Raw genomic sequence first — 11738 nt, 5'->3', positions numbered from 1 at the left:
TATTCTTGTATTTCCAGTGTCTATCACCAGTGTTTGTCAAAGAATAAAAAAGTGAACATTTCAGGGTTAGAAAGTCTTTTCTTATGTGGAAACTCAGGGAACTTTCTGTTGCAATTGTCACAAAATTTGGCCCAATCTAGCTTAAGCACAGAGGTAGTTTATTGCATGATATAGGATTCAAAGTACATGGATATAACTAGACTGAACAAAGAAAAATGATCTTTCAGACTTGGTTTGTCTGCATCTTAGTTCTGACCCCGACAGTTGCATTTAAGCTGTTTGGGCTTTAGATTTAGAATTCTTACTGGAGCAAGAGCAGGCTTAAACTGCAGCCTTTTTATCTCTTCAGTTTTCAGTGCAGTAGAAAAAAAAAATGTGAAAGTCTCTTTTCCAGAAATACCAGTTAAAATCGCCTGGGTCACAGTGAGTCTGATGAGGCCATGTGCACAATGCGGAATCAATTCCTCTGACCAGGAAATGCTCTACTCTGATTGGCTTAGGCCTGGGTCATGTGCTCTACCTCTGGAATCAGCTTCCCTGGAACCATAAGAACTGAGAGTGGCAGAGGAGGACTTAAAGGGTTATTAGAAAGAGGATGAAAAAAGTTGGGTGACAGATATAATAGGGCAATTATACGGTAGATGACCGTTAAGGTTGTGTGTCAACTTGGCTGGGCCATGATTCTCATTGGTTTGGCAGCTGTGATGTAGTTTGGCAGTTGTATGACGTTGTGATTGATTCCACGATGAGATTTGATATAATATGATCGCTTCCATGATAGGATCAGCTGTGAGTAGCCAATCAGTTGAAAGGGAGTTTCCTTGGGGGCATGGCCTGCAACCAAATATAGGTGGACTTTGTGGCAAGGCTCCCAGTCTTTTGCTCTGCTCTGGACCCTGCAGCTGGCTCCTGTTCATCTGACTTCTGGTTCTTGGGACTTGAGCTAACAGTTTGCCTGCAGTCTTGCCCGACGATCTTGGGATTTGTCAATCTTCAGAGCTGTGAAAAAGAGCCCTGCTATCCGACTTGTCAATCTTGGGTCCGACAGCCCCTTTGGCTATGTGAATCAGGAGAAGTCTCCAGCCAGACCCATGGACTTAGGAAGTTCCAGCCTCTAGAACCATATGAGCCATTTCCTTGATATAAATCTATATATATTTATTTATCCCCCACGCATCTGTCAGTTTGTCATACCGTGGGGGCTTGTGTCCTGGCGTGATGCTGGAAGCTGTGCCACTTGTACTGAAATACCAGCAGGGTCACCCATGGCAGACGGATTTCAGCTGAGCTTCCAGACTAGGACAGAGTAGGAAGAAGGACCCAGCAATCTACTTCTGAAAAGAATTAGCCAGTGAAAACTTGTAGCAGAACATTGTCTGATATAGTGCTGGAAGATGAGCCCCTCAGGTTGGAAGGCACTCAAAATACGACTGGGGAAGAGCTGCCTCCTCAAATTAGAGTCAACCTTAATGATGTGGATGGAGTAAAGTTTTTGGGACCTTCATTTGCTGATGTGGCATGACTCAAAATGAGAAGAAACAGCTGCAAACATCCATCAATAATCAGAACATGAAATGCACAAAGTATGAATCTAGAAAAATTGGAAATTGTCAAAAAATGAAATGGAATGGATAAAGATCGATATCCTAGGTGTTAGTGAGCTGAAACTGACTGGTATTTGCCATTCCAAATCAAACAATCCTATGGTCTACTATGTCGGGAATGACAACTTGAAAACGAATGGCCTTGCATTCATTGTCAAAAAGAATATTTCAAGATCTATCCTGAAGTACAATGCTGTCAGGGATAGGTTAATATTTATACATTTACACGGAAGACCAGTTAATATGACAATTTTCAAATTTACACACCAACCACTAAGGCCAAAGGTGAAGAAATCGGAAATTTTTACCAACTTCTGCAGTCTGAAATTGATCAGTGCAATCAGGATGCACTGATAATTACTGGTGATTGGAATTTGAAAGTTGGAAACAAAGTAGGAAAATATGGCCTTGATGATAGAAACGATGCCAGATATCACACCACAGAATTTTGCAAGACTGATGACTTCTTCACTGCAAATACCTTTTTCCACCAGCATAAATGGTGACTATACACATGCACCTCACCAGATGGAATACACAGGAATCAAATGGACTACATCTGTAGAAAGAGATGATGGAAAAGCTCAAATCATCAGTCAGAACAAGCCCAGGGGCCGTCTGCGGAACAGATCATCAATTGCTCATATGTAAGTTCAAGTTGAAACTCAAGAAAATTAGAACAAGTCAATGAGAGCCAAAGTACGACCTTGAGTATATCCCTTCTGAACTTAGAGACCATCTCAAGAATAGATTAGATGCGTTGAACACTGGTGACTGAAGATCGGACAAGTTGTGGAATGACATCAAGGACATCATACATGAAGAAAGCAAGGGCTTATTAAAAAGCCAGGAGAGAAAGAAGACCTAAATGGATGTCAAAACAGACTCTGAAACTTGCTCTTTAATGTTGAGTAGCTAAAAAATGGTGAAGTAAAAGAGCTGAACAGAAGATTTCAAAGGGTGGCTCGAGAAGCAAAGTATTACAATGACATGTGTGAAGACCTGAAGTTAGAAAACCAAAAGGTAAGAACACGCTCAGCATTTCTCAAGCTGAAAGAACTGAAGAAAAAATTCAAGCCTTGAGTTGCAATACTGAAGGATTCTATGGGGATAATGTTAAATGATGCAGGAAGCACCAAAGGAAGATGGAAGGAATACACAGAGTCACTATACCCAAAAGAATTGATTGACGTTCAACCATTTCATGAGGTAACATATGACCAGGTACTGATGGTACTGAAGGAAGAAGTCCAAGCTGCGATAAAGGCATTGGTAAAAAACAAGGCTGCAGGAAATGGAGGAATATCAATTGAGATGTTTCAACAAATGGATGCAGTACTGGAAGTGCTCACTCATCTATGCCAAGAAGTTTGGAAGACAGCTACCTGGCCAACTGACTAGAAGAAATCCATATTTTTTGCCTATTCCCATGAAGGGTGATCCAACCAAATGCACAAATTATCAAACAATATCATTAATATCACATGCAAGCAAAATTTTGCTGAAGATCATTCAAAAATGGCTGCAGCAGTGTATTGACAGGGAACTGCCAGAAATTCAAGCTGGATTTAGAAGAGGATGTGGAAAGGGATATCATTGCTGATGTCAGATGGATCCTAGCTGAAAGCAGAGAATACCAGAAAGATATTTACCTGTGTTTTATTTACTATGCTAAGGCATTTGACTGTGTGGATCATAACAAATTATGGATAATATTGCGGAGCATGAGAATTCTGGAACACTTATTTGTGTCCATGAGGAGTCTGTATAGGGATTAAAAGATGTTCAGACAGAACAAGGGGATATTGTGTGGTTTAAAGTCAGGAAAGGTGTGAGTCAAGGTTGTAGTCTTTCATGATACCTATTCAATCTGTATGCTGAACAAATAATCAGAGAAACTGGACTATATGAAGAAGAACGGGGCATCAGAGTTGGAGGAAGACTCATTAATAACCTGCGTTATGCAGATGACACCACCTTGCTTGCTGAAAGTGAAGAGGACTTGAAGTACTTACTGATGAAGATCAAAGACCGCAGCCTTCAGTATGGATTATACCTCAACTTAAAGAAAACAAACATTCTCACAGCTGGACCAATAAGCAATATCATGATAAACAGAGAAAAGATTGAGGTTGTCAAGGATTTTATTTTACTTAGATCCACAATCAACACCCATGGAAGCAGCAGTCAAGACATCAAAGGACACATTCCATTGGGCAAATCCAAGACATCAAAGGACACATTCCATTGGGCAAATCGGCTGCAAAATCTCTTTAAAGTGTTGAAAAGCAAAGATGTCACCTTGAGGACTAAGGTGCACCTGATCCAAGCCATGATGGCTTCATTTGCATCATATGCATTTGGCAGCTGTACAATGAATAAGGAAGAGCGAAGAAGAATTGATGTCTTTGAATTATGGTGTTGGCAAAGACTACTGAATATACAATGGACTGCCAGAAGAATGAACAAATCTGTCTTGTTAGAAGTACAAGCCAGGATGCTCCTTAGAAGTAAGGATGATGAGAACTTCTTCTCACGTACTTTGGATTTGCTATCAGGAGGGACCAGTCCCTGGAGGAGGAGACCATACTCGGTAAAGTAGAGGGTCAGCAAAAAAGAGGAAGTCCTTCAAGGAGATGGATTGTCACAGTGGCTGCAACAATGAGCTCAAGGATAATAACAATTTTGAGGATGGCACAGGGTCAGGCAGTGTTTTGTGCTGTTGTACACAGGGTCACTATGAGTTGGAACAGAGTTGATGGCACCTAACACCACACACATACATACACACACACACACACTCACACACACTTGTGCTAAGAATAGATTTAAATTTTTTAATGATTAAAAAACAAAAGAATGATATTTTGTCATGTGAAAATTACATAAAATTCAAATTTTGAAGTCCATAAATAGAGGTTTATTGGAATACAAACTTGTCCATTTTTTAAAATATTGTGTAACTCTTCAACTGTAGAGTTGAGCAGTTGCAACAGAGATCATATGGCCTGAAAAGCCTAAAATATTTACTATCTGGCCCTTGACAGAAAAAATACGCTAACTCTAATCTACTTGATTTCTCCACTTTGTTACTTTAACCTTCCTTACGGCATGGCAGCCTCAGGGTACTGGAATTCTTATTTGGGGGACTGGGGCTTCAAATGTGAGAATTCCAAGAGACAGGAAGTGGAAGCTGCCATTTTCTTATGACCTCAGCCTGAAAACTGGCACAGCATCACTTCTGCCATGTTCTGCCAGATTTACAGAAGAAATATTTGGAGGGTAGAAGGGGCAAGTGTTGAATTATTTTCTCCCAAATTAATGAAGCTTTTCTTAATTACGGTTCAGTTATAAAAGCAATAACTTTTCTTTGCCTTGATTTCAAACCAGAAAACAATTTAATAGTTTTATCTAGCCTTCCAGGAAACTATGATCAAAGCTAGAAGTGAAGATTTTAGAATCTAATTGCTCTCAGTGCTCTGACCTCACTTTTATAAACTTTTGGTTTTGATCTTACCATATAGTAGATTCATTATTAATATAAATGTCTCCAAAGTAGGAAATTGATTTCCTTTCTATGAAGAAGTTGCTTATTATTAAATAGCAATTCCATTGATCTTCTAGTTCATGGCTGCTATGGATTGAATTGTGTCCCCTCAGAATAGGTATTGGAATCCTAACCCCTATACTTATGGATGTGATCTAATCTATTGGAATATAATCACCATACCTAATGCAATCTAATGTAATATAACCAATCAATCAGGTGAGGTCATACCAGTGTAGGAAGGATTCTAAACCTAATCACTTCTTAGCTATAAAAACAACAGATCGGGAACAGACTCACATGCACGTATTGGGGAAGGCAGATGCCATGTGATGATCATCAAAAACCACAGAACACTTGGGGCTACCAGTAAGGAAAGAATCATCATGGCGAGGACCCTGATTTGGAATTTCAGCTTCCAGAACTGTGAGAAAATAAATTTCTGTTCTTAAAAGCCAACCACTTGTTGTATTTGTGTTACCACTGCACTAGGTAACTAAGAAAATACCAAATCACAGTGACATGGAATTTAATTAGCTGGTTATCTTTTTATGTAGTCAGGCTGGAGAAGTCTCAGTGAGATTCTTAGTCTGTCTGTTGACTAGAAAGTAAAAGGGTTAGCTTTCTTTGACTAGTTCCCCAAAACACAAAGCTGAAAATAACAAAGGTCTAATAACCCTAACAGAGTCCCTGGATGGTACAAATGGTAAAGTGCTTGCCTAACCCATTCAAGCCATTGCCATCCAGTTGATTCTGACTCATAGTGACACTGTAAGACAGAGAAGAACTTCCCCATAGGGTTTCCAAGGCTGTAATCTTTACGGAAGCCAATTACCACATTTTTTTCCCACAGAGCAGCTGGTGAGTTTGAACCGCCAACCTTTCAGTAAGCAGCTGAAAGCTTCAAACTGACCAAGAGGTTTCTTTGAAGAAAGGCCTGGTTATCTGCTTCTAAAATTTAGTCACAGCCTTGAAAATCCTATAAAGCACAGCTCTGCTCCGCAACACTTGGGATCGCCATGAGTTGCAATCAACCCGATGACAACTGGCTTGTTTTTATGAGCCAACTTATTATATGTGAAGGCAAAGTCCACCTATCTCAAACACAAATGCCATCCACAGGCATGGCAGCAGACTCCTTTAGAGTGATGATTCTTGAGGTACTAAACTGTAGCGATGTATTGTTATCAAATTGTTAAATATGAGGTTTGAAAAGATGGACTTGCAAATCTCCGAACCTCACGCTTAGAATTGGTTGAATATAGATTCAAATATTTTTGAAACTGGACTGGATTCTTACATGAAAAAAGTAAGCATTTTGATTTTTGCCCTTCTTGCCAGTATTAAAGTTGAGTAAGAAACTATCTGCAACTTCTTCCATTTGAGACAATGATCTGTTTGTCCAAATCATGAGCTGAGGAAGCTAATGTATGAGAGTTCTCCTTAAATGAACTTAAGAATTCTCCTTAAAAAGAGCAATAAGAAAAAGAGTAGTTAAATGGTCAGCGAACAATTCAGTGGCCAAAGCAAGAATAGAAACAAGGTCCTCTGGTTCCTGAATTAATGTGTAGATTGCAGGCTGCATTGCCTGGGGAGCTAACATTTCTTGAGATTCTTCCATGTGTAAGACACTGTGCTACAGCTTGACATGTCATTTCGTTTAACTTACTTTGCAATTGTGTAAATTATGGCCCACCATTTTATATTTGAGGAAGCGGAAAAGTTAAATAACTTAAGTTCTCAAAACTTAGAGGCAGTGGTTACATCTTTTTTTTTTTTTTTCGAAAGAAAGCTGACCCAAGAGCATGAACTTTATACAGTACATTATGTATGCTATATATCTATCTGGAGCCCTGGTGGCATAGTGGTTAAGAGCTCAGCTGCTAACCAAAAGTTCGGCAGTTCAAATCCACCAGGTGCTCCTTGGAAACCCTATGGGGCAGTTCTACTTTGTCCTACAGGTCATTATGAGTTGGAATTGACTCAACACCACGTAACAACAACAACGTCTCTATCTAACACAATTTTTTGTATGCCAGTTTCCCCACATAGAATAAAGAAATGCACTTCTTTTGTGCATTCATATATTTATGTATTTATTCATTTACGCCATCTTTCAATTCTTTTCCAACAGATATTTATTGGGCACATTCTAGAAGGCAGGCACTGTTCCTGGCATTAGCAATTAAAGGGTGGGACAGACAAGCAAGACCCTTGACCTTACGGATCTTACATTTGAGTGGGGAAGACAGAATAAAAGCCAATAAATAAATGGACAAATAAAAATATCACAATTACTGAAAAATATTATGAAGGAAACAATTAACAGAGTGAGATGAGATAGAGAACAAGACTTTGAAATTTTCTTTAGAAAGGATCATCAGGGAAGACCTGTCTGATTAGTTGCTACTTAAAAATGAGAAGAATTGAGTGATGGTAAATAGAAGGGAAACGTCATTGTTCAAGTAAACAGCATATGTAAGGGCCAAGGTGGGATCAAGACTAATATGGGTGAATCATAGAGTAAAAGGAATTCCTGGGTTGTACAAATGGGTAGCACTCTAAAGGTTGAAGGTTAATGTTCACCCTGAGGTGCCTTGAAAGAAAGTCCTGGCAATCTAGCTTTGAAGAATTAGACATTGAAAACTCTGTGGAGCACAGTTCTGCTCTGACACACATGGGATCACCACGACTCACCATCAACTCCCTGGTAGCCAACTTTTATTTTTTAAATGGAGTAAATAGAGAGTGTCCTACAAGGTAAAATGTGAGAGGCTGGCAGCAGCTGGAACTTACATGGTCTTATAGGCTCTGATAAGAGTTTTGGATTGTATTTGAATTGCAAATAGAACCTTTAAACATGTGTGCTGCAGTGGTATAACGTGGACTTTTTTTATATTTTAAGAAGCTCTCTCTTGCTGCTGTATGGAGAATAACAGAGCTGGGAGAGCAGAAGCCAAGAGACAGGTTAGGAGGCTGTGCCAGGACTCTGGAGAGAAGGGGTTTTGTGTAGATGTGGTGTTAGAGGAAATGGAGAGAAAGACGGGGATGGGATCAATATATATTTAAGACACAGAAGTGAGAGAATCTACTTCTGGTTTGGGTTTGGCAGCTGGAGGTGAGGGTGGGGGAATGAGAGACAGAGAGGAATCCAGGATGGCTGCATGATTTCTGACTTGAGTAGCTGGGTAGCTGGTGGTGTCCTATATTAGGACAAGGAAGCATGCTGGGGAAGGGGAGCAATAGTTCGGGTTCAGATGTGTTTGTCTGTGAAACATGCAAGTGGCCTTGTCATTTTAGGCAATAAGAAATGGGCACAATGGGCTGAGAATAGAAAATATGGGTGGATGTTCAAATTCATGGAAATCTATGATGTATCAGTTCACAGGAGTCAATAAAATTATCTAGAGAGAAAGTTAGAGAATGAAGGGCCCAGGTGGTATATTTTGTAATTGGGTAGAAGAGATCAGATCTTAAAAACCTGAAAAAATAATTACTTTCCTTATTGTATGCTTTTGCACTGTTTATTAGCTACTAGAGGCAGGAATGCATGCTACTTCTGTATCATTTACATTTCCACTTGAGCTACATAGAACTATTTGTAAACGAAAACATTTTAATATAGAATTTCTTTGGGTTGGGTTCAAGTTCTTAAACCGAGGTCTTTAGTTCGAATTTAAGCTCTGTCTCTTATACTTGAACTACCGAAAATTTCTTTACTAATCTGGACCAGTTGACTCATTTGATAAAATGATGACACTCATAGTACCTACCTGCTAATGGTACTATGACTAAATGAGAAAAGTCACGTTATATGCTTAGCACAGTATCTGGCATATAGTAAGTACTGAATATACTACTACTACTAGTCTTTGGAAACCCTGGTGGCATAGTGGTTAAGTGCTATGGCTGCTAACCAAAGGGTTGGCAGTTCGAATCTGCCACGAGCTCCTTAGAAACTCAATGGGGCAGTTCTACTCCATCCTATAGGGTCGCTATGAGTCGGAATCAACTCGAGGGCACTGGGTTTTTTACTAGTCTTTGAAAAAACTTGACTAATTAAAACAAACTTGTCTTTTAATGCTTTAAATGGCAGTTTTGTTTTGTTTTAGAGAACCGCACAGGTACAAGCTATTTTTCTGTTTCCATTCCAGTTCATGAATATAGCTTCATCTTTGCATTGCTTAGTTCACAATTATCTTTTGTTGCTATGATAAACTACTACTGTATACAGTTGCTTTGGCAGTTTTGTACAAAGGTAAACATGGGCCTATAATATGATCCAGCAATCACACTCCTAGATATTTACCCAAATGAGTAGAAAAGTATGTCCACATCAAAACATGCACATAAATAATCATAGCAGCTTTAATCATAACTGCCCCAAATTGGAAGCAACCAAAATGTCCTTCAATAGGTGAATGGGTAAATAAACCATATCACACCCATGTGATGGAGTATCATTCAGTGATAAAAAGAAATGAGTTATTGGGCTATAGAAATATGCAGGAAAAGCCTAAATGCATATTGCTAAGTGAAAGAAGCCAGTCTGAGACAGCTATGTACTATATGATTCCAACAGTATGACATTCTTGAAAAGACAAAACTGTAGAGTCATAAAAAGATCAGTGGCTGCCAGGGATTCAGAGGGAGGAGGGGATGAATAGGTGGAGTCTAGGGCATTTTATCCACACGTGTCTGTCACAACCGGACCAATAAGCAACATCATGATAAAGAGAAAAGATTGAAGTTGTCAAGGATTTCATTTTACTTGGATCCACAATCAACACCCATGGAAGCAGCAGTCAAGAAATCAAAAGACGCATTGCATTGGGCAAATCTGCTGCAAAGAATCTTTTTAAAGTGTTGAAAAGCAAAGATGTCACCTTGAAGACTACGGTGTGCCTGACCCAAGCCATGGTATTTTCAATCGCATCATATGTGTGCAAAAGCTGAATAATGAACAAGGAAGGCCGAAGAAGAATTGACGCCTTTGAATTGTGATGTTGTTGAAGAACACTGAATACACCATGGGCTGCCAAAAAAAGGACAAACCTGTCTTGGAGGAAGTACAACCAGAATGCTCCTTAGAAGCAAGAATGGGAGACTGCATCTTACATACTTTGGTCATGTTGTCAGAAGGGATCAGTCCCTGGAGAAGGACATCATGCTTGGTAAAGTACAGTGTCAGCAGAAAAGAGGGAGACCTTCAAGGAGATCGATTGACACAGTGGCTGCCAACAATGAGCTCAAGAATAACAAGGATTGTGAGCATGGCACAGAACCGGGCAGTGTTTCGTTCTGTGGTACATAGGGTTGCTATGAGTCAGAACCGACTAGATGGCACCAAACAGCTTAACAGCAACAGGATATTTAGGGCAATGAAAGTATTCTGCATGATGCTGTAATGATGGACACATGCCATTAAGCATTTGTCAAAACCCTTAAGACTATACAACACAAAGTGTGAACCTGAGTGTGAACTATAGGCTTTAGTTAGTAACAGTGTTTCAATATTGGTTCATCATGTGTAACAAATGAACCACAGGAATGCAAAATGTTAATAATAGGAGAAAGAGTGTGCGGGGGGGGGTATGTGGGCATTCTATGCTTTCTTAACAGTTTTCCGTAAACTTAAAACTGCTCTAAAAATAAGTCTACTATAAAAAATAAACATAAAGACAAACAGAAGCTTGAAAGTAGACAGCAAAAAAATTAGTTAAAATTACTACCCTAGACATTAAATATCTCAGCAATGCACAAAAAAATTAAAGCGTCAAAAGTATTCAACAGGTAATAAGATATCACAAATGCTTACTTCTATAAGAGAAGTAACTTTGTAAAGGTAATATTATTTTGGCACCAACAAAATCTATTGCTTGACAATTACCTGAAAGAAAACTAAGATAACTCCAAAGACCTTAGTCTGCAGATTTGAACAATATGATACCATCCAAAAGTTGAACATACACATATTACACAGCCACAAGTTACAATGTATTATGGTTAGTTGTACATTTGTCCATTTTTATCCTTAACTGAACTTCCTGAGAGCATGAATAGTTTACTTTTTTTTAACCTAATGTGCCTCATACAGAGTAAATGTTTCATCACCCTCTTGTTTCTACTCCCAAGTTCTCTTGGAATTTTTTTTTTTTTTCTTATCTAAAGCAATGATATTTTTGGCAGAAATGTCTATCTTCCACCCCAAATTTATGCCATCCCTTCCACAGTGTAGACTAGTTGGCTAGTAGATATCCAGGAGGAGACTGCATTTTCCTATCTACTCCCTTCCCCCATCTAAGGGTTGCATAAATGTCCTGGGGGCCTTAGGCAGTCCAGAAGCATCTAGTCATTCATTCATTTCAATAACTAATTATAGCAAACCTCTGCCAATGGGCTAAGGTCTCTCTTGTTCCAATGGACTGTATAGTTTGGTGGGAGGTATGGAAATTAATCAAATAATCACCCAAGCAATGTGACAGGTGTCATAAGGAAGAGGAAAATAATACTAGACCTTTTGGTTAGCAGCCAAGCTCTTAACCACTGGGCCACGAGGGTATTTAATCTAATCAGAGGAGAAAAAG

This window comes from Loxodonta africana, chromosome 20, assembly GCF_030014295.1.
Source record: "Loxodonta africana isolate mLoxAfr1 chromosome 20, mLoxAfr1.hap2, whole genome shotgun sequence".
Lineage (NCBI taxonomy): Eukaryota > Metazoa > Chordata > Mammalia > Proboscidea > Elephantidae > Loxodonta > Loxodonta africana.
Note: the sequence above shows the minus strand (reverse complement) of the source record.